This window comes from Giraffa tippelskirchi, chromosome 9, assembly GCF_054371585.1.
Source record: "Giraffa tippelskirchi isolate mGirTip1 chromosome 9, T2T-mGirTip1v1.2.pri, whole genome shotgun sequence".
Lineage (NCBI taxonomy): Eukaryota > Metazoa > Chordata > Mammalia > Artiodactyla > Giraffidae > Giraffa > Giraffa tippelskirchi.
This window is the reverse complement of record NC_137283.1, coordinates 87,588,099-87,615,759: the sequence shown is the minus strand read 5'-3', so window position 1 is coordinate 87,615,759 and position 27,661 is coordinate 87,588,099. Positions and strand designations below refer to the sequence as shown.

The following is a 27,661-nucleotide window of genomic DNA, read 5'->3' as shown; positions in this document are numbered from 1 at the left end:
ACCCGCCCATTTCATTCAAAAATAAATCATGAGCACTGCCCCGTCATTTAAAACTTTTTTCAAAAGCACAAATTTTAATATCTTCCTGGCAATTTCATCATGTAGATGTATAGTTAAAGCTATTACTCTATTGCTTAATACTCAGCACCCTTCTAAGTTTCACCACTAGAAATCATATCACGTGAACATCTTTATAAATCTTTTAAAAATATTTTAATTATTTTTGGCTGTGTTAGGACTTAGTTGCAGCTCTCTAGTTGTGGCTCATAAGCCTGGTTGCCCTGAAGCCTGTGGGATCTTAGTTCCCCGACGTGGGCTTGAACCCCCATCCCTTGGATTGGAAGGATTCTTAACCGCTGGACCACCAGGGAAGTCCTTGTAAATCTTTGATGGTATCTCTCAATACTATTTTGCTTCCCTCATAGTTTAGTTGGTCAACAATATGCCAGCAACGCGGGAGACCAGGGTTCAATTCCTGGGTCGGGAAGATCCTCTGGAGAAGGAAATGGCAACGCACTGCAGTATTCTCACCTGGAGAATCCCATGGACAGAGAAGCCTGGCGGGCTACAGTCCATGGGATCACAAGAGTCAGACACAACTTAGCAACTAAGCCACCACCACCTCAATACTATTTTAGGACAAAGCCCTGTGAATGAAAGCCAGGTAAAAGGGCAAAGACATTTTTCAGACTCCTGAAGGACTCAGGTTAAAAATGTCTTTCAACATGGCCACCTCAATTTGCATTCCTAATTTACATTTCTCAATTTACATTAGCAATGTCTAGGAGTGTCCATGTCTCAACATCCCTCTTCCTTAAACCAGGATCTGCAAGCTGTATTGTAGAATATTAAAATTCAGATGGCATGGGGTGATGGATGTTAACTAAACTTATTGTGGTGATTAACTTACAGTGTATACATACATCAAACCATTATGCTATACACCTTAAGCTTATACAGTGTGGTATGTCAATTACACCTTAATAAAACTGGTGGAAAAACGGTCATTACTCTAAGAAGAAAATTCAGATGCATCATTACACCCTATCAACTTTCAGGAAGCAAAGGACAGGTCATCACTCACACTGGCAACGGCTGATGGATGGTAGCATCAGGAGCTAAATGCAATTATATCTGTATTTTAAGAGAAAATCAGGAGAGGCGTGACCAGGTTTATGTGCAAAGAGGCCACTTTAACACTATGCTTCTTAGAAAGAAATAAGGAGGGACTTCCCTGGTGGTCTAGTGGTTAAGACTCCATGCTCCCAATGCAGGGGGCTTGGGTTCTACCCCTGGTTAGGGAATTAAGATCCTGCATGCCATATGGTGCCACCAAAAAATAAAATAAAACACCTAGATACTTTCTAAACAATTTTTTTAATCAATAAAAAGAGAAAAAAGGAGAAATTCTGTATGTACTCTTGACACTGCCATGAAAAGGTTCCCAAGATTTATAAGTGAAAAAAATAAAGCAGATTTGTGTGTACACTAAGCACTTTTTTAAAAAAGAGAAAAAAATAGGAACATATCTATATTTACCTGTATTTTCATTTCTTAGAAAAATGGCTGAAGGTTGTATAAGAAACTAACAAAAGTGGTGGCCTGGGGGCGGGGCATGGAGGGGGACACAGTGAGGGCAAGAGTTAGCACTCTATGTATGTCCACTTTTTTGAAAAATGTAAATGCGTCTATATTCACAAGATTAAATACAAGAAATTAATTTAAGAGAAAAAGAACATCCCATAGAAAACAACCTGGAGGGAGATGGTAGTCCACGTCCATAGAGAACTGGGGCATTTTATGTAAATCACGCTTCCTAACAGGGTGTGAAGCTGGCATCTGGGCATTTTGTTGCTTGCTGGCTTCCTTGACTCTTTATACGTATAAGAAAAAGGAGGGGAAAAAAAAGAGAGCTCTAAATCCTGGTTTCTTCGTTTATTTACTGGGTGAGTTTGAGCCAAGTTACCCCTCTATGCTCGGTTTTTCCATCTTTAAAATGGGAACAATAGTATTACCTACCTCATTGGATCACTGTAAGGGTTACATTTAAATTATGTGTAGCTTACAATACTGCCCGGCACATAATGTCTAATGTTTACAATTATTATTGTTGAGTTTGCTATTTGACATCACATAAAAAAAATCTTTTAGAATGCACTATCAGTTTTTAAAAAGTTCATTTTTTTGAGACAAGGTGAATCGAAATCTATTTTTTTACTCTTGTTGAAATTTAGAGAGAGCAAAATTTTTAAAAATAAAAAAGAACTAAGGTCACAGAAAATTGATATGATAGCAAATCAACCAAATAAACAAAAGGGAGAGATTTACCCCAGAGAAGGAAGTTTCAAGGGGATGTTTGCTACAACATTAGCCTCAGGAAGGAAGATGAGTCACGGCTCTAGGGCTGATTTTGAGATTTATCAGGTGAACGTGGTGGGAACACTGTGAGGCCAGGGATGAGCAGCAGGGATGGACAGGCCTCGGGAGAGGCTGGGGTACCAGGTAATGGAAAGGCTGTTCCCACAAGGCAAGAGGAAGCCATCAAGGGCACTGCACATATTGGCATAAACCCAGGGTTCAGATAACAATAACATACACCATCACTTCCTTGACAAGGAGCTTAGAATTATTTCAACTGTCCTGGAACAAAACATACCTTACAATTAATATTAAAGGAAATTGGGGAGAGAAACTTGTGGAAGAGAACAAGTAAATTGTGGGGTGTCTGTCGCTTCCTTCACCCCCATGTCAATTTAGCCTTGTAGCTGTTTTGTTTTTTCAACAAAAACACAAGCCATGGCAGACAATGCTAGTTATTTACCCAGCAGCTAATCTCCCATTCTTTCTTAATAACCAAAGGCTGATTTTATTTAAGGAAGCAATGTGCTCAGCTACAAAAACTTGTTGACTCAAACTCCTCCGTAGCTAGGGGCGATCACAGAACACAGTGCTGCCCAGTGAGATGTGAGGCAGCCGCTCCTTGGAAAGGCTCCACTTAATGAATGAAAAGACAAAGCCCATTTTGCACCTATTCATTGGAAGGACTGTTGCTGAAGCAGAAGCTCCAATATTTTGGCCACCTGATGCGAAGAACTAACTCACTGGAAAAGACCCTGATGCTGGGAAAGACCGAAGGCAAAAGGAGAGGGCGTGGCAGAGGATGAGATTGTTACATAGCATCACGGACTCAGTGGACAAGAATATGAGCAAGCCCCAGGAGATATTGGAGGACCGAGGAGCCTGTAGAGCTACAGTCCATGGGGTCACAAAGAGTTGGACGACTTAGTCACTGAACAACAACAAATTCTTTCTCTCTTGCAGAAATGCACCCATGGTGCCTGGAGGTACAGAAACTATTTGGCAAATGTGAAAACCAATGCCTTATGCAAAAATGGTGGTGGTCAAGCAGAAGAACAGAAACCTGAGTCCTTGGTATTTTACAGCTGCCACACTAGTTTTATGCAACCCAAGCTAACCTTTTCGCTATTAGACAAACAAACCCATAATTAGTTAAGCCACTCTATAACAACTTTTCTACAGCTTGCATCCCAATGCAATGCTATTTGGTAAAACTCTTAATTGCTACATAAAATGTCTTTGGCAATACTGTGGTATGATGGGTTGAAAATAAAAGTTACTATTGCACAGCAGAGTCTAGAAATAACAGCTGTAAGGCATAAATTTCACATAAGTGAAATGAGTATCTGTCACTAGATGAACGGATGAATTTTCCTTTTCTTCGTAAAGCAACAACAAAGCTGTTGGACCTAAAATAGCAAGATATCTACAGAAGCATGAAAGTTGCATTTCACCTTATTGTTAACCAAACACCATTACATGTCATCCAAAGCAATTAAAGGGAAGTTGTTGTTTTTGTTCAGCCACTCAGTTGTGCCCGACACTTTGTGACCCCATGGACTGCAGTACACCAGGCTTCCCTGTCCATCACCAACTCCTGGAGCTTGCTCAAACGCGTGTTCATTGAGTCGGTAATGCCATCCGACCATCTTATCCTCTGTTGTCCCCTTCTCCTCCTGCCTCAACCTTTCCCAGAAGCAGGGTTTTTCTAATGAGTTGGCTCTTCGTATCAGGTGGGCAAAGTACACTGTTACATCTCTCAGGCTCTAACATAGGGAGGCCCTCAGACTAATTCTAGCCCACTGACTGTGTGTGTATGGCCCACAGACAAAAACAGTCTTTATCTTTTAAGTGGTTGAAAAAATACCCACAAGAATAATAGTATTTCATGACATGTGAAAATTCTATGAGATACCAATTTCAGTGTCTATAAATACAGTTGTAGGCACCTTCCTGGGGGTCCAATGGTTAAAACTCCACATTTCCACGTCAGGGGCTGCAGGTTTGATCCCTGGTTGGAAGCTAAGATCCTACACGCCCTGCAGTGTGACCAAAAAAAAAAAATTGTATCGGAAGACAACTACATCCATTCATTTACATACTCTCCACGGCTGCTTCCACCCTAGAAAAATTAGCATCATTGAGCCAATAAAACAGAGGTTGTATTGTTCCCAGGTGGCTAGGTGGTAAAGAATCCGCCTGCCAATGCAGGAAATGTGAGTTCGATCCCTGGGTTGGAAATATCCCCCCTGGAGAAGGAAATGGCAATGCTCTCCTGTATTCCTGCCTGGAAAATCCCATGGACAGAAGTGCCTAGTGGGCTACAGTCCACTAGTGCACTAGCGTCACAAAGAGTCAGACACGGCTGAGCACGCAGGCGCACCGCATGGTTCCCAAAGCCTACGGTATATCCCAGCTGCCCTTTTCAGAAAAAGTTTGCCAGCTCTGCTCTAGGTCACAGATCCTCATTTCCGGCTCAAAGCTCACTTTCTCGGTGAGGCCTTCCCTGACCACGTGATTTTGTATTTTCCCCAGGCACCACCTTGCCCCCACCAACCCCACAACCCCGTACTCTTCCTTCAACGCTTTATTTTTCACCATAGCACGTAGCATCTGACGTATTGGTCCGTTTTACACGTGTGTTTGTCCACCTCTTCCTATCAGAATACAAATTCTACCAGGGCAGGGTGTTTTGCCTGCTGTTGTGCTCACTGCCATATCCCTGGGTCTAGAATGTTATCTGGCACAGAGGAGACACTCGGCAAGTGGTTAATGGGCAGCCAGGACTTTCACTGATTCACTCATCATGAGGATGAGATACCGCGGGTACCACCCTCCTTGGAGAGCCCTCTCTAGCTTCCTCGGCTGAAGTTTTATTATTTACATTTATTACAGTTTTATTTCTCTGTTTGTTTTTATGTTCACTTCTCCCTCCACGGTGTCGGCTCTCTTTAAGCACAGGGCCTGGTGCACAGGAGGCGCTCAGAAAATATTAACTGAGTGGATGATTAAAGAGTTATGGCCCCAGTGCTGAACATCATAGCTTTGCAGGTGACATTCAAGAGATCACACAGAATTGATAATTTAATTTAGGAACAAATGGAATTGAAGTTTAGCCAAACCGGAATGTAGATCAAACACCAATATTTTTCTTTTTTTTTTCCATGGATATTTTGCAATGAATGCTAAAGCTGAATGACTTTAAAAAGGTCTACCATGCTACTTGGAACTGGAAACAGCCTAAATAATTCAGAAGAATCTCTGGACCCTGAATGTGAAAAAGGCGTCCCTCCTAACATTGACACTGACCTTGAAGCAGGAAGTTCGATATGATTCTATGTTTAAAAAAATGCTACAGTCAGTTAATTTTAAAAACTGAAAGTGCATTATGTATCATAGTATTTTGTTTCGCCCAAATGGTTGTTTGTTTGTTTTTTTTATATAAGATTGCAGATAGATTCTTCCCTGCTGGTCCAGTGGTTAAGAATCCACCTGGCAATGCAGGGGATACAGGTTCAATCCCTGGGCCAGGAAGATTGCATATGCTGCTGAGCAGCTAAGTCCAGGCACCGCAACGACTGAGCCCACGTGTTGCAACTACTGAAGCCTGCACATTTAGAGCCACACTCCACGGCAAAAGGAGTCAACACAATGAGAAGCCTGCACACCGAAGCGAGAGAGCAGCTCCCGCTTGACGCAACTAGAGAAAGTCCACGCACAGCAACAAAGACCCAGTGCAGCCAAAAATAAATGAATATATTTTTTCTTTATATATATATATATATATTTGTATTTTATTGAAGTATAGTTGACTTACAATGCTTCAGGTGCACAGCTAGGTGATTCAGTTATACAGGTACACATACATTATTTTTGAAATTATTTTCCATCATCGGTTATTACAAGACATCGACTGTAGTTCCCTGTGCTACACAGTAAACCTTTGCTTCTTGTCGCTTATCTAGTTAATTAAAAATTTAGCATTCTATTCATATTAAGTCAAACAAGTGAATCAAAATTTCATAAATTTTTTAGTTAGGCAAAAATTCGTTAAGTTTTTAAAAATATATATACTATACATATTATTTATATATATGTATACAAAAGCTTTTCTACTAGGGTTGATAAAGGCTTGAGAAAGAACATTAAAAAAAAATGAAGAGATGGAGAAATTGTAAAACATAAACTAAATGAAATGCGAGCACTGGACATGAGGTAGAAAAAGTGAAACAAACTAGATAAAAGTAAAACGTCATCATATAGTCCAATTGTTTTTAAACATGACTGCTCATTAGAAACATATCTGGAGCTCAGGTGAACATTTTTAAAAAGGTTTGTTGACATACCTGCTAATTGATGGCAACTGAAAACTAAGCGAATATGTTGGTATTTCCCTGACCCTGCTTCCAACTGCTACCATAGAATTCTATCGACATCACCTCTAAACCCCCAACCCCTTTTCCCCCCACATCTCCCGGAACTCTGAAGCGAGCTCCCCACACGTGTTTCAAAGCAGCCTTCTCGGCCACTGCACTGGTAAGTGCTGCGCCCTGAAGGTGTCACCCCCACACTCGTACGTGGAAACCCCGAAGATGACAGCATCGGAAGATGAGGTTAACAGGAGGTAATCAAGTGATGAGGGCGGAGTGCTCTTATCAAGGAGGCCCGGGAGCTCTCCTGCCCCTGGCCAAATGTGAGGACACAGCCAAGAAGACAGTCTGCTCCTGGTATTGGGATTTCCCCAGCACCCAACCATGCTGACACCCTGTTCTTAGACTTCCAGCCTCCAGAACAGTGAGAAACTTCTGTTGTTGAGGAGCCACCCAGTCTGTGGAATTTTCTTATAGCAGCCTGGATGGACTTAGACAATAAACCTTTTACCCTTTCAACTCTGGGGAGCCCCGCAGGACCCAGATCTCAAGCTTTCAAGCCCTGACGACCCACCCCTAGAGAGAAGGTGTCTGGGCTGGGGCTGCTGTATCTACTGACATGGCATGAACCCTCAATGACTCGCAGACATCCTAGTGAAGAGCTGGTGGTTTCCACTGGCAATCTCCTGACTCCAGGAATCCTTAGGGTTTGGATGAGAGGCCAGGCTAAATAAATGACATCGCACTTGACTTAAACTTACCCCTATTCTGAGGCACTGGCTTATAAGTAAACTTGCACTCCTCCACTCTCTCTTTGTGTAGAATTAGGTCTCTCAGAAGGCTGCCAGTTAACTTACATAATTAAGCAGCCCCTGCCAGATTTCTTCCATACGCTTCCAGACGTGTCTAGTCATGTTTGAATTCCAGGCTGAACACAGCCGAGGCTATATCCTGGGACCTTGGGAGTCTACTAGTAAATAAAGATATTATCAATTAGAACAAGATAGGGCTTTTTTTTGGCTTTTGCTTTTTAACTAAGATTTAATGAGAGCAATTGTGGGAAAGCAAGTTGACAGAAAAAGCACACACACACAAAGAATGAAATAATGCCACCTGCAGCAACATGGATGGACCTAGAGATTGTCATACTGAGTGAAGTAAGTCAGACAGAAAGAAACAATTATCTCATGATAATACTTATATGCAGAATCTTAAAAAAAAAAAAAAGATACAAATGAGCTCACTTACAAAACAGAGTCACAGACATAGAAAACAAACATGATTCATGTCAATGTATGGCAAAAACTATTACAATATTGTAAAGTAATTAGCCCCCAACTAAAATAAATAAATTTATTAAAAAAAAATAAAAAAAAATAAAAAAAAAAAGAAAACAAACATGATTACCAAAGGGGAAGAGGGAGGGAGATAAACTAGGAATTTGGAAGGAACATAGACACACTACTATACGTAAAATACATAAGCAACAAATACCTACTGTATAGCACAGGGAACTGGAGAAGGCAATGGCACCCCACTCCAGGACTCTTGCCTGGAAAATCCCATGGATGGAGGAGCCTGGTAGGCTGCAGCCCGTGGGGTTGCTAAGAGTCAGACACGACTGAAGTGACTTAGCAGCAGCAGCAGCAGCACAGGGAATACTCAATATTTTGTAATAATCTATATGGGAAAAGGGGCTTCTCTGGTGGCTCAGACAGTAAAGAATCTGCCTGCAATGCAGGAGACCTGGGTTCGATCCCCGGGTTGGGAAGATCCCCTGGAGAAGGGAATGTCAACCCATTCCAGTACCCTTTCCTGGAGAATTCCATGGACAGAGGAGCCTGTGGGCTACAGTCCATGGGGTCACAAAGAGTTGGACGCAACTGAGCAACTAACATACATACACACATAAGGGAAAGGAGTCTGAAAAAGAACATATGTCTTATGTTCTTACACATGTCAGATGTTCATACACATCTGAATCACTTTGCCATACACTTGAAACTAACACAACACTGTAAATCAAATATACTTCAATGAAGAAATTAAAAAAGGAAAAAGACAAGGCACAGGTGGAAGACAAGGAAAAACTAAAGGAAAAATAAGTATAGTTAGACTGTCCTGGTTTTAACCCTGGCCCTGTCAGTAGAGGAGACTTGCTGGTATTATTAAGCTTACCAGTGCTGGTATTATTAAGCTTCCCTTTCAGCCCTAGTTTTTATATCTGTGAAATAAACTCAGTATCTTTTGTCATAGGTTTATTGGGAGGATTAAGAAAAGAGCTAAACCGCATTTTTGCCTGAGACATCCCATGGACAGGGAGCCTGGTGGGTGATGGTCCACAGGGTCGCAAAGAGTGGGACAGGACTGTAGTAACTTAACACGCATGCAAACAGTAACAGGCATTGCTCAATTATTTCATTCATTCAAGCACATTAACTTTTCTTCCTTTACCCTAGATAGGGCCTTTGGCAAAAATACAAAGTAACTTTTGAGAACTTTCAAAGGCTTTAGGAATTGGATGCAATAGTTCTTCATTTCACCTCCTCTGCACTTCAAATACACAGATTTCTTTCTTTTGACTTGAGGCAGATGTAAGGCTGGTTAGGGCCTTTTATGTCTCTCAAGAGGAAAAAGTCAAAGGCGGGCAGAGGAAGGACAGAGAAGACATATTTTCTTATAACTTGATGAGACCTACAGAGAAGGGGCTGGACTAAACTAGGAAGTGGAGGGGGCCTGAGGACAACTCCTCTTTCCAACCAAAAAGGCAGGAATGGGCTGATGATCCTTCCCTAGTCAAAGACCCAGGAACTTTCCCGGGATTAAGTAGGGTGCCTCAAAGATCAATCATTTCGTGGCAAATTCTTTAACTAATACCACACTGTCGGACTCACTAGGCATTATATTCTCATAAAGAGGATGCAAATGTCAGATTTATGAATTGGATGCAAGCTATTCTCTACTTCTCCCATGAAGCCTGGAAAGTGAAAACCACATGTTCCCAGCCATCCGTGCAGCTGGGCAGCCACGGGACCCAGAGGCCACAGCTGAGCAGGGGCCCATGTCCACGGGGCAGGGCTTCTGAACAAGGCTCTGCTTTCCAGCTGTAGCTGCTCTTCCTTCCTCTTCTTGCTCAAAACCTCAGCATGAGGGCTGGAGGTGCAGGGGCCACCTTTCCACTGTCAGGCAACAGGCATCAGGAAAATGCCAAGAGAATCCCAGAAACACAGGTCTGAACAAATCAGTCTCCTGATTTACCAACAGAGACCAAAACACCTGCTCATTTAAGCTTGCGTGACTCAGGTTTTACCTTCAGACAGACATACTCCTTCCTGAAACACCCACTGGTATGTTTCCTTTCTGGAGAGCAGAGCAGGGGTGCAGACTACACCCCAACAAGCCATCAACTCACTGGCACCATTCAAACGCTGTTTAACTCCACATGCGATTACACATGAAGGGCTGTGTCTCTGGTGTCTATTTCAGTCTGTCTTACTAGAAAGCAAATACCAGGTCACCACGCCAGAGAGAAGGAGAGAGGCTGTCCTGCAAGAGATTGAAACTCGAGTTTCAGGGAATCAGAGTGTCAGAAAGGGGAATTGTGAACCACAGGGCAATTTTTGAAAGAATCACTATTATATGTTGTAAATTAAAGCAACACATTTTCAATGATGGAAAAGATCATGCTTTTTCATCTGTGTATCATTAGCAAACTCCCTGGTACTTATGAGGTACTCCATATGTTTGCATTAAACAAATAAACATTACTGAGCTTGAATAAAACTATTAACATACTTCCTTTTTAACCAGTAAATTTTTTGGATCCTGTTTCCTTGCATTGGTTTCTTTCCCCCATGTTCATAATGTTAAGTCATCTTTTTAATTAAAAAAAAAAGCCCATAGTATCATCCTGAAGTAATTATTTTTCATGTTACTTTCCAAAGATTCAACATTCATTAAATAGACTTTATATGGCTGCCACAATAACATATATACTTGAGGTAGAATGTTTCAGATGTATTACAAAAATTTTCTGCTTTTGTAATCTTCACAGTTATCTTACCACACGATGGATTCTATTATTTACTCTAATATTTAGAACATTATCCTACCATTGGAAATTTAAGTATATACTAGAGATATTTTCCTTTTATATAGAAATGTTCTAAATGGGCTGACATTTTTCATGGTGACAAATGCTATCAACAGTAAGCTACCTAACAGATATTAAAACACAAGAGTCACTCAGACACACACACAGACCCTCTTCTTTCTTTATTTGCTCCTTCAAGGTAAAGATGATACTTTTATCAAGTAACTGTTTCACAAAATGGATTTTAGGAAATGTTTGATATTTTTATTTTGTTACTGTAAACAGAGCTTGTCATCTATAAAAACTGTCACTATGAAAACCTAGAAACATAATTTTCTAATCTACTAAGTCTTTCAAATGAAAAACTTCAGTGCTTTTTTTTAAGTGTAGAAATCTAACAACATCTTTCAGTTAGTTTTCAGGAACAACTAAAAAATATCAGGGAAGACAGTATGATTTTAATGATAACATGTTTACCACTTCTGCACTATTGATGAATGGAATCAGAAAAATGATTATCACTGTCCTTTAATTCTAATGATGCTTATCCTCCATTTGCATTGACATTTTTTTAGGAGTTACAACTGCTGGACTTCCCTGGTGGCCCAGTGGTTAAGAATTCAACTTGCCAACGCAGGGGACATGAGTTCGATCCCTGGTTCGGGGAGATTCCACATGTCTCGGGGCAACTAAGCCCATGTACCAAAACTACTGAGCTGGCGCTCTAGACCTTGCATTCTGCAGCAAGAGAAGCCACTGCAATGAGAAGCCCATGCACCACAACCAGAGAAAGCCCTTGCACGGGAATGAAGACTCAGCCAAAAATAAATTAGTTAATTAAAAAAAAAAAAAAGACAACTGCTAAAAACAGACTTTCAAATCGTAGTACTGATCTTTGGCTCTCATTGTTCTCATTAAGAAAAAAATTTTTTGATGAAAGATTTTTATCATTAAAAATAAAATTAAGAATGCGATTTTAACTGTATCCCATTATTCTATAACTATAACTGCTTTAACTGACATTTAAAAATGCATGTACTTTATTAGTATAGTAGTGTATACATAAAATTCATTTAAAATACATACATATTGGGGAAATAGGCTCAAAGAATTTTTTATCATTGGGATACGTGATCAAAAAACTTTGCAGACCACTGTACTAGAGAACTGTGGGGACCACGAGAAACCTGAGTGTGCACATCAGAGGATTTTACATTATTTTCTTTTGTAATATAAAATAATTTGTCTAAACAGCTTCCAAGTCAAAAGGCAAACCTCTTTTCCAAACATTTGATAAACATTAAATTATATTACTCTAATTTTTTAGTGTCTTATGTCTTAGACTATGTTTGAAGATCAGCTTGTAAATTCCTATCTTGCAAAACCAGCAAAAATGGAGGGAGGTGAATTCCACCATATTCTCTAAAAGTTCAGAAAACTAACCAGAGTCTTACTGTAAATATATAAATATACTATCCTGCTAATATATTTTCTGTTGAGTTAACATATTGAGACATAGTAATATATCTAGAGGCAGGAAAGACAGGAATATAAGCACATACTAATATAGCTGAATCAGGCAATACACTCTTGAATCATCACAACATCTTACAATGTCCTTTATAATCTGCTTGCTCATCACACTACTGTTTTGAAGACATCAAACACTTCCATAACTTCAACTAGCCACTCTATGGAAACCACATCTAAAATCTGCATTTCAAAATAGGCTTCTTTCACAATGGCCAACCCACAGTTCCAAAGCCTTTCTCAAAATGTATGCTCACATGTCCCACCGTGATCTCAAACTTGACTGCTAAAATGCAACAACAAAAATGATAAAAGCTTGTTGTCACAAGATTTACCTACCAATCTACCTCCTCCTAACTTCTCTCTTTCTGTTTAGGATACGTCACTTTGCTGATGACTCAGCAAGACCACAGACCTGCCTATCAGTCCAACACTTAACCTTAACAATCTACCTAAACGACAGCCTTCACTCTCTCACACTCTCCTCTCTTTTTTTATTTTTATCGAAATATAGTTGCTTTACAACATTGTGTTATTTTCTCCTGTACAGCAAAGTGAATCCGTTATATGTATACATACATCCTGTCTATTTTAGATTTCCTTCCCATTTAGGTCACCACAGAGGACTGAGCCGAGTTCTCTGTGCTATATAGATGGTTCTCAACAGTTTTCTATTTTACATTAATACATAGCAGTGTATGTATGTCAAACACAATCTCTCAATTCACCCCTCACCCCCCTTCTCCCCTTGGTATCCATAAGTTTGCTCTCAACATCTATGTCTCCATTTCTGTTTTGCAAATAGGTTCATATGTACTATTTTTCTAGATTCCACATACAAACGATGTTACACAATATTTGTTTTTCTCTTTCCAAGAAGAGTGTCTCCGAGCTCAGTGTGGCAGTAATGGAACAGGAACAGTGTAGAAAAGGGACTGGAAGAGTGCCTCTGAGGGGTCCTGGCTCATCTGTGACTTCTTCCTGGATGGTTAGAACATCTGATGATGATGTCAAGGGCAGTGGCCTGATCCTCACTTGGGCCACTTAACTTTGATTTATGTTCTCGCTCTAGATAACCAGCAAGGGATGGATCTGTGTCACCTCAAGCAAGTTACTTCTTCTATCAAAGCCTCGGTTTCCTTATTGGTAAAATGCAGATCAAAATTTAGGGCAGACAGTGGCAGTGAAAATTTAAATGACGCAATCAATCCTCACAGTTCTTAAGCCATAGCAGGCACCCACTGAAAAGCTCAGCACACTTAGTTACTATTATTGCTACTCTTTTTTTAAGGCTATTTTGCTGTATCTATTTATTTTGGCCGCTCCCTGTGGCAGGTGCGATCTTAGCTCCCTGACCAGGGATCGAACCCATGCTCCCTGCATGGGCACCGCAGTCTCAATCACTGAACGCTGGGGCCAAGGCCACAAACCTCATTAGCTATTCTGTTCTTCGGTAAGTGTACACTCTCACTAGTCACTGAGAACACAACACCATTCATTCGGTGAGTCACTCATCTGCTCTTTCCAAAAGGGCATTCTGAGGGTTGAGCAGGTGTGAGGCACGATACTAGGCTCAGGGGGTAGGCACCCGCCTTCCTTCAGCTCGCCCCCAAGAAAGCTGGGAGTTTCAGGGAGTCACCAGTCAGAGCAGTGACAGTGCCTGGACTATAAAACTAGATAATGCAGAGAGGACTGACGACAGAAACGTTCATGTCTGAGAGACAGGGAAGTCACTGTGGCCTATCCATGAGTTCACTTGAATTGCAGGCTAACGGAAACAGCCTGTTTATGGTCTATCAAATATACATTGTACATCTGCTCTAATTATTAGAGAAAAGGACACACTGATCAAAAGTAAAGACTGTCCATGTTAAAAATAAAGATTAAATGCCTCTCTTCCTGGGACGCCAATGCTGGTCCTCCTTTGAGAATAAGACTCCCTTCCAAGGGACCAAGGCCATGCTGACTTGCCGTGAACTTGTTGGACTGTTCTTTTTTTGAAACCTTGAAAAAATGTATCCCTGACTTGTTTAATGTTCTTTGTTATGACAGGAAACAAAACTGCCTGAAAACCCTGCTTCTCTGGAGCAGTTTAGCAGAATCGCCTGGAAAGCGGGCTTCTAGGCTAGTCCTCAGTTTGGCTCAAATAAAACTGCTTTCTAGTCTTAGAATTGACTGTTATATTGATTATTTCTGTCAACAGGATCCACTCCGTGGGAATATGAAGTGAAGTGAAGTCGCTCAGTCGTCTCCGACTCTCTATGACACCACGGACTGTAGGCTACAAGGCTCCTCCGTCCATGGGACTTTCCAGGCAAAAGTACCAGAGTGGGTTGCCACTTCCTTCTCCAGGGGATCTTTCCAATCCAGGGATCGAACCCGGGTCTCCCGCACTGAATATACCCATTGGTAAAAATGGGTTTCTCTTTAGATGCAAGTGTGACTGCTGTCACACTAGCATAGGTTCTGTGAGGCTGTATTCTCATGCTAACACTGCCATGCTCCCATCCCGGGAAGCAGGCTAGGGCAGCGTGAAAGTGATGAGGGAAGGAGGGGGTCTCCTTGGGCGTCCCTGCACAAAGCGCATCACAGCAGAATGCGGCTCAACTGCCCTGGCCAGACTCACCAAACCCAGGAACAGGCAGGCGCTGCTCCTTGCTGTCTGTTCACAGGAATAACCTTTTTGACTTTCCCACCTCTGCTGCATACAAGGACTGAGAAAATAGAATGCTAGAGTTAAAACTAGAAAGTGGGGGTGGGAGGAGAGGGAAGGATTGGGAATTTGGAGTCAGGAGATGCAAACTGTTATACAGAGAATGGACAAACACCAAGGAACAGGGAACTATATTCAACATCCTGTGATAAAGCAGAATGGAAAGGAATATAAAGAAGAACGTTTAAGTATACGTATAACTGAATCACTTGGCTGTTTAGCAGAAATTACCACAACACTGCAAATTAACTAGACTTCAAAAAAATAAACTAAAAAAAAAAAACCTAGAAAGTAGAACAGAGAGAACCATAAAGTAAAGAGTAATTAACAAATGTCTCCAGAGCTGTCCTCTAGGACTAAAAGTCCATATTTTTAAACCGATAACCAACATCAGTTTAAACACCTGCTTACCTGGAGTCATACTCAGTTTTAGAAACGAAGATTAAGATCAAGCAGTTAAGATGAAATTAAATCCAATCACTTCATTTAGTTCCCTGACTGAAACTTTGGCGGGTGTTGAGTTTATGGTCTACAGTTCTTGAGTTTAAAGAAATATTTCAAAGAGAGGTTCCTGCTGCCCTGAAGCTGGCAACATGACTGTTCCCATGAACTTTAGTCTAATCCGTCACTAATGAAAATTTATGTATTTTCTGATTGGGAACTGGTATTCTCAGAATAGCTTTGTTGTTGTTTAGTTGCTAAGCCGTGTCTAACTCTTTGTGACCCCATGGACTGTAGCCTGCCAGGCTCCTCTGTCCATGGGATTTCCCAGGCAAGAATACTGGAATGGGCTGGCATTACAGAATAGCTTGGGCAAGTCCTTTCACACTCCACATCATAGGTTACTGAAACAACATTTGCTTCTAATTCTTGGTATAATTTTAAAAGATAGGCTAGTAGGACCATATGAAAACCAAATTATAATGAAAAAGATAAAGCAGTCAATAAAGTCTGCTATTTTAAAGATTTAATTTTCAAACCCACACTTAAATTTATTTAATTCCATGTGAGTACTCACTCATGTTAAAAGACAATCACTGTCTGTCTCAGCTTTCCTCTCTAAGTCCTCCATCACAAGTTATGATGGGCGTAAGATCTTTCGGCTTCCTAGAAACCATGAAGTCACCTCCTTCTTCTCTTTGTTTATTCCTTTGCTTTTTCCTATAGCAGCTGAAAATTCTACCACTCCCTCCATCTTGTCAATTTCCCCCCATTTCCACAGCGCTTATGCTGCTCTCAGCCTTACCCCCAGGGGTTTTACTGTCTTACCCATGCCCCTCTAAAAGCCCATAAGAATGTTCTTCTCAAGCACACACTACTACCTTTCCAGACTTTCACAATTCCTCACTGGCTCTTGACTTTTAAAAAAATTTTCAGACAGTTCTACTGTCTCCTGCCCCTAGATTCCCAGGCCTCTCAGCAGCCACGCCCTGTTTCCATCTTGCCTTCAGAATCCCGAATCACATCCCTAACAGCCAAGCACCTCCCCTCATCCCGGAGGCTCTTCCAGAATTAACCAGAACCTCGGTCTCTTCTCTCCACTCATCAAACACTCCCATCTCTTCTCTCTAAACTATGGAAATTCACCTCATGTGCTTGCAAAGACACACGCCTGAGTCCAAACACCTTGGTTACACCTTTATTTTCTAACTTCTCAGATACTATTTTTATATAGTTACACACAATAGTATTAATATTATGGTTCTAGATGTATAGGTGTGTCTCCTGAGTGTTTTCCGCATAGTATGTACTCAAGTCATCTGATACATTGTCCCCAAGGTTTGCTTGAAAGAGTAAATTCCAGGGGGAGGAAAAGAGACTAAGATTTACCCACATATTAGAAAACCAGAAAATTCAGAACATCTAGTGATGGTACCAACAACACCCACACATCTGCCCAACCCAGAAACCTGGATTCTATCTTTGACTTTACCCCAATGATACAATTAATCAATGGCATTAACCATCAAGTTTCTGCTTTCGAATTTTTTCTTGAATCCATCCATGTTTCTCCATTTTCACCCCCACTTGTCCATGCCAAGCTATCATCTCTGGTCTTCCTATATCTTCTTCAAGCCAGATTTCCCCCGAAGCTATTTTTTACACAGGAGCTAAAATGAGACTTTAAACATTTTTTTTTTAATGTTTTTATTTTTAAACAATTTAAAAGGTTACTTTCCAGTTACAGTTATTACAAAATATTGGTTACTTTCCAGTTACAGTTATTACAAAATATTGGCTATATTCCCCGTGTTGTACAAATAGTACAGAGTGAGTTGCTCAGTTGTGTCCAACTCTGCAACTCCATGGAATACAACATGCCAGGCTCCTCTGTCCATGGAATTCTCCAGGCAAGAATGCTGCCAAATGAAACATTTTCATCTGAAATTTTTTAAAAAGTATAAACCTAATGGTTTTACACCTTTGTTTAAGAACCTTCCAGAAACTTCCTATTATCCTTGAGATGAAGGTAGAAATCCCTGCCCAAGCCCACAGGGCCCACCTCTCCAGCTCCCTGCCCCTCGGGAGCCCTGGCTCTCCACCCCAAGGACACTTGAGTCACCTGGAGGGCTTGTCCAGGAGGACTCCAAAGTTTCTGATTTGGTAAGACTTGGGTGGGGCTTCCTTGATGATCCAGTGGCTAAGATTCTGTACTCCCAATGCAGGGAGCCCAGGTTCAAATCCTGGTCAGGGCATTAGATTCCACATGCCGCAACTAAGATCCCGCATGCTGCAAGTAAGACTCAGTAGAGCCAAAGAAATAAATATTTTTTTAAAAAAGAATTTGCACTTCATATCCATCAATGAACGAAGTATCGATACTCACCACAAAATGGAAGAACTTTGAAAACATTATGCTAAAGTGAAAAAAAGCCAGTCACAAAGGATCATATATTGTATAATTCCATTTAAATAAAATGTCCAGAGAATAGACTCATCTACGGACAGAAAGGAGATGAGTGGTTGTCCAGGGCTGGAGTGAGGAGGCTGAGGACATGGCAGGTGAGGGTAAGGGGTGTGGGATTGGCATTTGTGGTCCCAACTTCTCCACGCAATCGATGACCTCTTCTTTCTTTCCTACACTTATGTCCTCAACACACTGATAACCCTCGCTTCCCATACCTGGAATGCCCTCTTGCCTCTCAACAGTGAAATCCTACCCCCTACAAAGCTCTACTTCAAGCCCACCTCTCTCACACAGTACCACCCCAGTCCAGAATATTCTCCACTTACTTCCCCTGAACTTCCAAAGAACATGACCCACATACACTGTATGCCTAAGAGCTACTGGGTCCTGTCGAGTCAAGTAACTTTCAGTCCTGGAGGGCAGGGAACTTATGCTACGTCTCTTTGACTTTAAAGTACCTTGCACGCTGCCTCAGCAAATGCTGAAGTTGCAGGAACAATGGAAGTGAAATTGCCAACGCCTAGATGACTGTGATTCTGAAATGAGTCATTTATTCTACACCTATTCAACCTACTCTGACAAAACAGTAAAACAGAAATACAGGTTAATTAAGTAATTTACCCAGCAGACAGGGATGGAATCCACATCTCCTAATAAGCAGTCCCACATTCGCTTCCCCACCCTGCCAAGTGATTTTTGTTGTGTAGTTGCCAAGTCATGTCTGACTCTTTTGTGGCCCAATGGTCTGCAGCCTGCTGGGCTCCTCTGTCCGTGGAATTCTCCAGGCAAGAATACTGGAGTGGGTTGCCATTTTCTTCTCCGGGAGATCTACCCAACCCGTAGATCAAACCCCCGTCTTCCACACTGCAGGTGGATTCTTCACCACTGAGCCACCAGGGAAGTCCTGCCAGGTAATTTACGTTCAGGAACTGGGAAACTGAGAATTCTTGTCCCAGACTATTATCCCAGATGAAAATACAAAGCTTTGAGCTCTATGTATTATTTCAAGCAACTAGTTTCAAGCAAGGAAGAGTTTAATATTCAAAAATTAAGCATTCTAGAAACATACAATGCACCATGAGTCAGGGATGCAAAATAAAGAAGGGAAGGAAAAAAATTCATGAACACTTTAGATCTTAAAATTATCAGATATGGAATATAAGTAAGTGCAGTATGTTCAAAGAAAGAAAAGAGGGGTAATTTAAAAGTAAGTGGCAGAAGGGGGTGGGGTGGGGAAGGAAGGATTGAGAGTCTGGGATTAGCAAATGCAAACTATTAAATATAGACTCTGGATAAACAACAAGGTCCTACTGTACAGCACAGTGAACCATATTGAATATCCTATGATTAACCATAATAGAAAAGAATATGAAAAAGAATTTATATATATATAAAACTGAATCACTTTGCTGTACAGCAGTAATTAACACAATGTAAATCAACTACAATAAAACTTAAGAAGAAAAAAAGTTCAAGCAGCAGGTGGAATTTCAAAGCAAACTAAAGTTCTTCAAAGCTTCTTGGGAAGACAGAAGCAAAGGACCACAGCCATAGGCTAAACAATCAGCCTTCTCAACCCTACACCCACACCATCCACGGGTCCAAACAGGAATTCAAATTACAAGTGGAGAGGCACATCCCACCAATGCCACTATAAAAACAGTGCCAAGGGCACAGACCTTTCTCCACTCACAGAAAATGCAAATTCGCCAAAACACATTCTCCTTTCTTTCCTTAAGGAATGGCCTTAAGCACTGGCAAATAATCACAAAAATGACTTTCTGCCAAAGACACTAAATTGTTTACAAATCCCAAGAGGGAAAGACACACAAAAGGTGAACACCAAGTCTAAAATATATCAATGAAAGTTCCAAAATCATGGTCCCAGGGCAAGCAACTAGAAAAGGTTTCTAAGTGGGAATAATCAGATGACTGAAGACTAAACCCAGAGACAGGCCAAATGACAAACACCCTCCTAAACATCACTCCTGTCTCAAAAACATCCATTGGGTCCCCCTGCCAAGATCCACTGCTCTTGGGGTGGAGGTTTTCCAGGCCTCATTCAGTCATCCTGAAAATACTGAGTTATCAGGTCTAAGATGTGGCAAGCACCCTGTAAGGGCTCAGAAACCAGTCCAACTCCATAGTCCACATGGGCCAAACCTAGCCCATCTTATTTCACACTGTGCATCCTAAGTCCAGTCTGGTCAGAGTCGCAATGCTTCTAGAGCGTCAGTGGTAAAAGACCACTCTGCTATTGTTCTTACTGTTTTACTGTTCCCATACTTCAACGTTCCAATGTTTTTTAATGTTCTGAGACTGTCAGAAAATGAATTTCTAGAAAAATGAAATGATTAAAAACATACAAAACAGAAGCCTAAAGTTTTCATGATTACAGTTGAAAAACCATAAGTTAATTCTGTAAACTTGCCATAGAAGTTGCTAAATGTTTACCCTCGATTGCAGTACTTATATCGGCACAAGGTCCAGCCCACTGATGTTACTCTGAGCAGGTTGCTCCAAGACTGACTGGGCCTGGGGGTGGGGGGATAGGGCTGGGGGAGGAATAAATTAGGAGGAGTTTGGGATTAACATATACACACTGTTACATACAAAATAGATAAACAAGGACCTACTGTACAGCATGAGAAACCACCCTCAATATCTTATAATAATCTATAATGGAAAAGAATCTGAAAAAAAGAATATATATACATATAACTGAAACATTTTGCTGTACACTTGAAACTAACACAATATTGTAAATTCACTATACTCAAATAAATAAATCAAAAATCAAAACAAAAAATTGACTGGGTCTTTACATAATGGTGTCTGATAACTAAATCATCTCCAAATAGTCCACATTTCCTATCTAAGTTCTATTTATTCTTTAAGATTCAGCCCTAAACCCACACTGCGCTCAACTATGCCTACCCAGTGGTTCAAAGTTGGAGCAACTTTGTTCCCCCTAGGAAACAGTGGTCAATATCTGCAGACATTTTTGGTTGTCATAAGGGATACAACTGGCATTTCGGAGGCAAAGGCTAGGGGTGCTACTAAACATTCTCTGATGTACGGGACAGCCCCCCAAAATATCAACAGTGATGACGCGGAGGAACCCTGACTTATACCAACCACTGCCCTCCCAGCTGGTCTCCTAACCAAACTCCCATTATACCCACAGTCACCAGCAACCTAGAATTTAAGGATATACAGCCTGGCACTGTTTACAACAGTTGTATGTGTATCTCTTTCCCCAACTTAACTGTAAATTCCTCTGGAGGATGCAGACCATGTGTGTATCGTATCTGCGTCCCCCACAGGACTTGGGAGAGTGGCTCCAGTGAGCTGCTCATCACACACCTGTTAGCTGACCTGTCTCCTTTCCCACGTGCTTGATGCAATAGCTACAGCTCTAATTTCTTAATTTCTCTATCAACTCATACATTAAACTACTTTTACTCTGCACTTTAGCAAAAAAAAACAAAACAAAACAACTTGTGTTACTTAGTAATGGGAAGCCATAAAAAACATTAGCAAAAACCTGGAATGAAAGATGTGGGTGGTTTGAAGCTATTGTTTTTACATTCCCTGTCAAGATTACATGTTTATTTCCTCAAAGGAAAAAGTCAGCCAAGTATAAAATACCAACTTAGAATGCCACTATTTTGCAAGACTACCTAAGAAAATTATATACTACTGTTCTCACACACATTTCCTGTTAATTAGAGGATACTCTGTAGAAAAAGCTGCTCCAGCAGAACTTGCTGTAATAGTCCAAATCCTCTGCAGTAAGGAGGAAATCCTGCTGACGATGGTATTTTCCACCAAGTATGACAGGACTGCAGCCAAAAGCTAAGCCTTTATCAATGACCACAGTGCTACACTGCAACAGTGTTTTTGCAACACGGTCTTCCCATTTCTATGCCAGTCCATCCTCAGATGCGCAAAAAGAGATCCTAAGAGGTAATCTAGAAATGATATCTATTCACATTTGACAAAGAATACGGGGACAGTAGACTGTTCTCACAATTACATTTTATGGGAGATCACACAATGAGTTCACATTTCCATAGTGAGTACACACTGATGCCCCAGAGAAATTCTGCGCATTCTCACCCACATCCCATTGGCGAGGTCCCATCAGCTTTCTCCTCCCTCGGTGGGCTACTAAGCCAGGCCAAGGGGCCCTCTCTGCTGAAAATTCCAACTATCAAACTTCATTCACGGGCTTCCTGGGTGGGTGGCTCAGTCGGTAAAGAATAAGCTTGCAATGCAAGAGACCTGGGTTCAATCCCTGGGTCAGGAAGATTCTCTGGAGAAGGAAATGACAACCCACTCCAGGATTCTTGCATGGAGAATCCCATGGACAGAGGAGCCTGATGGGCTACAGTCCATGGGCTCGAAAGAGTTGGACACGACTTAGTGATTAAACCACCAACAACTTCATTCAGTTGGATTCTCTGTTCTGTTGGATTCTCTGTTCTGTTTAGATCCCCAAAAAACCACCACGAGGAGCTTTCAAAGTCTGCTTGTATCTCCGGAGGCACTCACCCTTCCCACAGATGATCCTGATTCCTGCAGCCCAGATGAGATAAAATCTGTCTTGAACAATGTCTCCAAATTCTTGAAGAATGTCCTCCAATTCCTCTCTATCTTCAACCGTGTCATTTCTGAATTCCCTCTTGATTCCAAAGAGTCAGTGGAAGAAATTAACAAAGAACTAGAAATTAACACAACCTTATAAATCAACTAGGAAAGTGAAAAGTCAAAGTGTTAGTCGCTTAGTGATGTCCGACTCTTTGCAACCCCACGGACTGTACCCTGCCAGTCTCCTCTGTCCGTGGAATTTCCCAGGCAAGAATACTGGGGTGGGTTGCCATTCCTTTCCGCAGGCGATCTTCCTGACTCAGATCTGAATCCATATCTCCTGCATCACGGGCAGATTCTTTCCATCTGAGCCATCAGGGAAACTCAAGTAAAAAAATATTATAACTGAAAAGAAAAAATTTAGTGAGAGGGCAGAGGGTTGCAGCACAAAGGCAAACCAAATTCTCTAAAAGGTCAAGGAGCCATGGTTCACTCGACAGGCTTTACAAGACCTTGTGCAGACCTTGCAAGGTTGTAAACGTTGCCATGGGAACTAGAAAAGCACAGGTGACAAAACAAGGCCTCCAATTTGATGCGGTGCATTGTCACTGGGGTGAGAGGATAAAGTCAGGGCTTGTCAACAAGCAACTTCCTTATGGAACTGGCAGTAACTCAGGAGTGCCCACAGGGTCAGGACAGCCCAAAGACAGGGGCTCTGTGGGGAAGGTACCAGGGATGACTGTCACACTACAGCTAATGTGTGGATGGGAACAAAAGCACAGCAGGAGAACTACAGAAAGAAGGAATAGAAAATAACTGGCTCTGAGCATAAGGAAAAAGAGTCAACATCTATAATACTGAAAGACAGAAAGAAAAGTCGGAGGCAAAGAGCAGGTGCCATGCGGGTACAGAGTTAAGAGTAAGCAAGTTACTCTCTCTTGGGATTGGAGAGTGAGGTTTGCTGTATACGCGAAATTCAGCCCCTTAAGCACAAATTTATGACCATCTTTTTCCAAGTGTGCAAGTGCTAAGTGGCTTCAGTCGCGTCCGACTCTTTGAGGCCCCGTGGACCGTAGCCCGCCAGGCTCCTCTGTCCATGGGATTCTCCAAGCAAGAAGACTGGAGTGGGCTGCCATTTCCTGCTTCAGGGGATCTTCCCAACCCAGGGATCAAATCTGGGTCTCCTGCATTGTAGGCAGATTCTTTACCATCTGAGCTACAAGGGAAGCAGTCAAGAATCCACCTGTGATGCAGGAGGAGATGCAGCTTCAACCCCTGGGCAGGAAAATCTCCTGGAAAAGGAAACAGGAACCCACTTCAGGATTCTTACCTGGTAATTACCATGGACAGAGGAGCCTGGCAGGCTACAGTCGCAAAGAGTCAGACACGACTTAACAACTCAACAACAACCAAAGTTACTTTCTCCTGGGATTGGTGCCTGTGTAACTGTATAACTGAAACTGAGGGTTTCTGTATAACTGAAACTCTGGCTCTTTAAGCACAAATTTATTACTATCTTATTTTAAGCCACTTTTATTTTAGACATCTTTTTGAAATGCACCACACATGTTCCTGCCTTGTTCAGCAGGGTACATCAAACCAAAACATGCCAACTTCGATTTGATCTCTCCTAGACTGAGCGTTATCCTGCTGACCCATTTCTGTCCTTTGATGTGGTGTGCTGACATTCTCAGAGTCCACTTACATGTCAGAGCCTGCTGGCTTATTTTATGCCAAACAGAACCCAAAGCTGTGGGTTCTGGCTTCTGGAATTCTCCATGTCTGCCTTCAGAAGCCGACTCCCCTTCTCAGAGCTTCCCCTGGTGACCCCCCTGACCCCGCGGGGCCAGGACTGCAGAACCCCACTGCATTCCCAGTCATCTGGGAGAGGACAGCCCCCCGACCGGCTGAATGGAGACCAGCCGACTGCGTCTCAGAGGTCTCCCTGCTTCCTTCTGAATGAAGATTCTAGAATCCTGGTATCGGGATAAGAGAAGTAATACTGTAAGAAAATTATCCTTAATGACATGGATTCTTCACGCCATCTATTTAAGAAGCAGTGAAATGAATCATGCCCCTCGCAGCCTTTCTGTTTTCCAACCAGACTTTCATCTTCCTACTCCACGCCAGGCCCACCCTGGCAAAGTCACTAACTCTTATTAGCTTTCCTTTCTGATGTGGAAGCTACAGAAACAATATTTCTTTTCCATGTTGTTCAATAAATACAACATGCCAAGTTCTCTGACGTGCACACTCCGTCATGTCCAACACTGCGACCCCATGGACGGTAAGACAAGAATGCTGGAGCGGGTAGCCATGCCCTCCTCCGGGGAATCTTCCCATATTTCTTTTCCATGTTGTTCAATAAATACAACATGCCAAGTTCTCTGACGTGCACACTCCGTCATGTCCAACACTGCGACCCCATGGAGGGTAAGACAAGAATGCTGGAGTGGGTAGCCATGCCCTCCTCCGCGGAATCTTCCCGACCCAGGGACTGAACCCAAGTCTCTTAAGTCTCCTGCACTGGCAGGTGAGTTCTTTACCACTAGCGCTACCTGAGAAGCGATGACAGGGAGCATGGGGGAATAAAAAGATGAGTAGAAAACTGCATATGAGAAGGAAGGAGATATATGGGAAATCTCTTACTTTGTATTCACTTTTGCTATAAATCTAAAATTGCTCTTAAGAAAATAAAGCTATAAAAGCACTTGTAAAGCATACTTTCCTTTAAAGAAAAAAACAAAGATGAATAGAACCTGACCTCAGCGAATTTAGAACTTAAAGAGTTCAAATCACCTGGGTACAAAATCACTGTAACCAAGGGTGAAATGGGCTTCCCGGGTGGCACAAGCATAAGAATCTGCCTGCCAATACAGGAGATGCAAGAGTCTTGGGTTCGATCCCTAGGTTGGGAAGATCCCCTGGAGTAGGAAATGGCTACTAGTATTGGCTCTAGTATCCTTGCCCAGAAAATTCCGTGGATGGAGGAGCCTGGCGGGCCACGGTCCACGGGGTCACAAAGAGTTGGACACGACTGAGCACACAGGCACAAGGGTTGCCCGTGTTGAGGCCTCAGGAGAGCAGTTCCCCAGGGTGGGCTTTGTGGGGCTGGGGAAGCAGCGTCCTCCTGATTTGGAAGGTGAAGGAGGGAGATAGGGTGGGTCGTGAGGCGGATGTACTGGGAATAGTTACTGGCACGGGCTTCAAAGAAGGAAGAGGACTAGTCCCACGGCAAGGTCGGCACAGTCAAGGGAAAGAAAGCGGCACGAGAAAAGGGCCAGAGGGAAGGATTAAAAACGCCTGGCTTGAGGGCTTTCCTGGTGGTCCAGTGGCTAAGACTCCTGTTCCCAATGCAGGCGGCCTGGGTTTGATCCCTGGCCAAGGAACTAGATCTCACATGCCACAACTAAGAGCCCATGCAGCCTCTAATAAAGAGAAAAGACTGGTATGTGTATATAGTTGGAGAAGGAAATGGCAGTCCACTCCAGTATTCTTGCCTGGAGGATCCCTTGGGCAGAGGAGCCTGGTGGGCTACAGTTTATAGACAAACAGTCAGACACGACTGAAGCAACTTAGCACATACGCACACCAACAAAGGTCCGTCTAGTCAAAAGCTATGGTTTTTTTCCAGTAGTCATGTATGGATGTGAGAGTTGGACTATAAAGAAAGTTCCAGTTCACAAGCTCGTACAAAATATTTTGGAAAAAAATGTCTCTCAATTTTCCACTAGAGCCTTTTGTTTAAGTAACACTTTCCAGAATCTTAAAAATAGTCATCTTCCCAGTTGAAGAGACGCTATCTTTCTGTCTAGTTCAGAATATGGCTTTCTTTGCCCTCATCCAGATAAATCTACCTGCCCTGGAGGCTTACTGACAGGACAGATCATTCTAGCATTATATTTCTAGGGCTCTGTTTTCTGTGCTTATCTTTTCTAGCTATCTGGAGGAAAGGATCATGCCATGTATTCATGCTGTGTCCTGAACATGGGTGACCACTGGGCAACAGAAAGTACTCATGAACATATGAGAACGGATTAACTCAATTAATTTTAAATCTTTATCTTTCTTACCCATGGATCAAACGTTCATCTCTGGTGTCTCCTACATTGGCAGGTGAGTTCTTTATCACTAGCATCACCAGGAAGACTAATATATATAAGTAGAGAGAGAGAGAGATCCCTTAAAGACTCAAGTCTGTCATATTGGTCTAAGTGTGGAATAAAAAAAAAGTGAGTGTTACTTGCTCAGTCACGTCTGATTCTCTGCAACCCCATGGAGAGAGGATCTGGCAGACTAGCCAGGCTTCTCTGTCTATAGAATTCTCCAGGCAAGAATACTAGAGTAGGTAACCATTCCCCTTGCCAGGGGATCCTCCCAACCCAGGGATTGATCCCGGGTCTCCTGCATTGCAGGCAGATTCTTTAACATCTGAATTAAAAAGTTAGAGTTAGCTCTGGGGGAAAAAAGATCTAAACCAGTTCTTAAGAAATAACAGCAACAGTACTGGTTGCAAGGGACATACAAATCAAAACCATAGTGAGATTCCACCATATACCCACTGCCCACAAACACCTAATAACCATTTAGGACTATTATGTCCTTCCTTCCACAAAAAAGACTTTCACTAGCTCCATTCTTCATGAAACACATTTAACCCTCTCAATAGACTCTCAACCTTACCTACTTTGATAGTCATGGATGTCAAGAAATATGTTCTAGTATAAGAAAAAGAGATGGTTGGATGGCATCACCAATTCAATGGACATGAACTTGGGCAAAATTCAGGAGATGGTGAGGGACAGGGAGTCCTGGCGTGCTGCAATCCTTGGGGTTGCAGAGAGTTGGATACGACTTGGGGACTTAACAACAATAAATATGAAAAAGAACAGCATGAGCTCAAGAACAAATGGCTCAGAGCTGGAAAGACAGCACGAATGATGGCGAGCTTTGGAGACCCCAAGGGTATATGCCCCGATGAAGGTGCTACCACTAGCCAGCTTCAGTGGATCCTTGCCTTGATGGAGGTCAAAAAATCCTTAGATGTCTCAAGAACAATGGGAAATCCAGATCATGTGTAGGGGGTGAGAAAGACA

General features: G+C 42.1%; 1 protein-coding gene and 1 long non-coding RNA gene across 2 annotated transcripts in view; one reads left to right on the top strand and one right to left on the bottom strand.

Moving 5' to 3' along the window:
* The window catches only part of SH3BGRL2 (SH3 domain binding glutamate rich protein like 2), a 69,442-nt gene that overhangs the window by 26,842 nt on the left and 14,939 nt on the right, over positions 1-27,661 (bottom strand). The gene's annotated exons all lie outside the window — the stretch shown is intronic.
* On the top strand, positions 23,217-24,810 carry LOC145520235 (uncharacterized). Its single transcript, XR_014064328.1, has 2 exons — positions 23,217-23,484; positions 24,200-24,810. It is a non-coding gene; the product is annotated as an uncharacterized LOC145520235 (long non-coding RNA).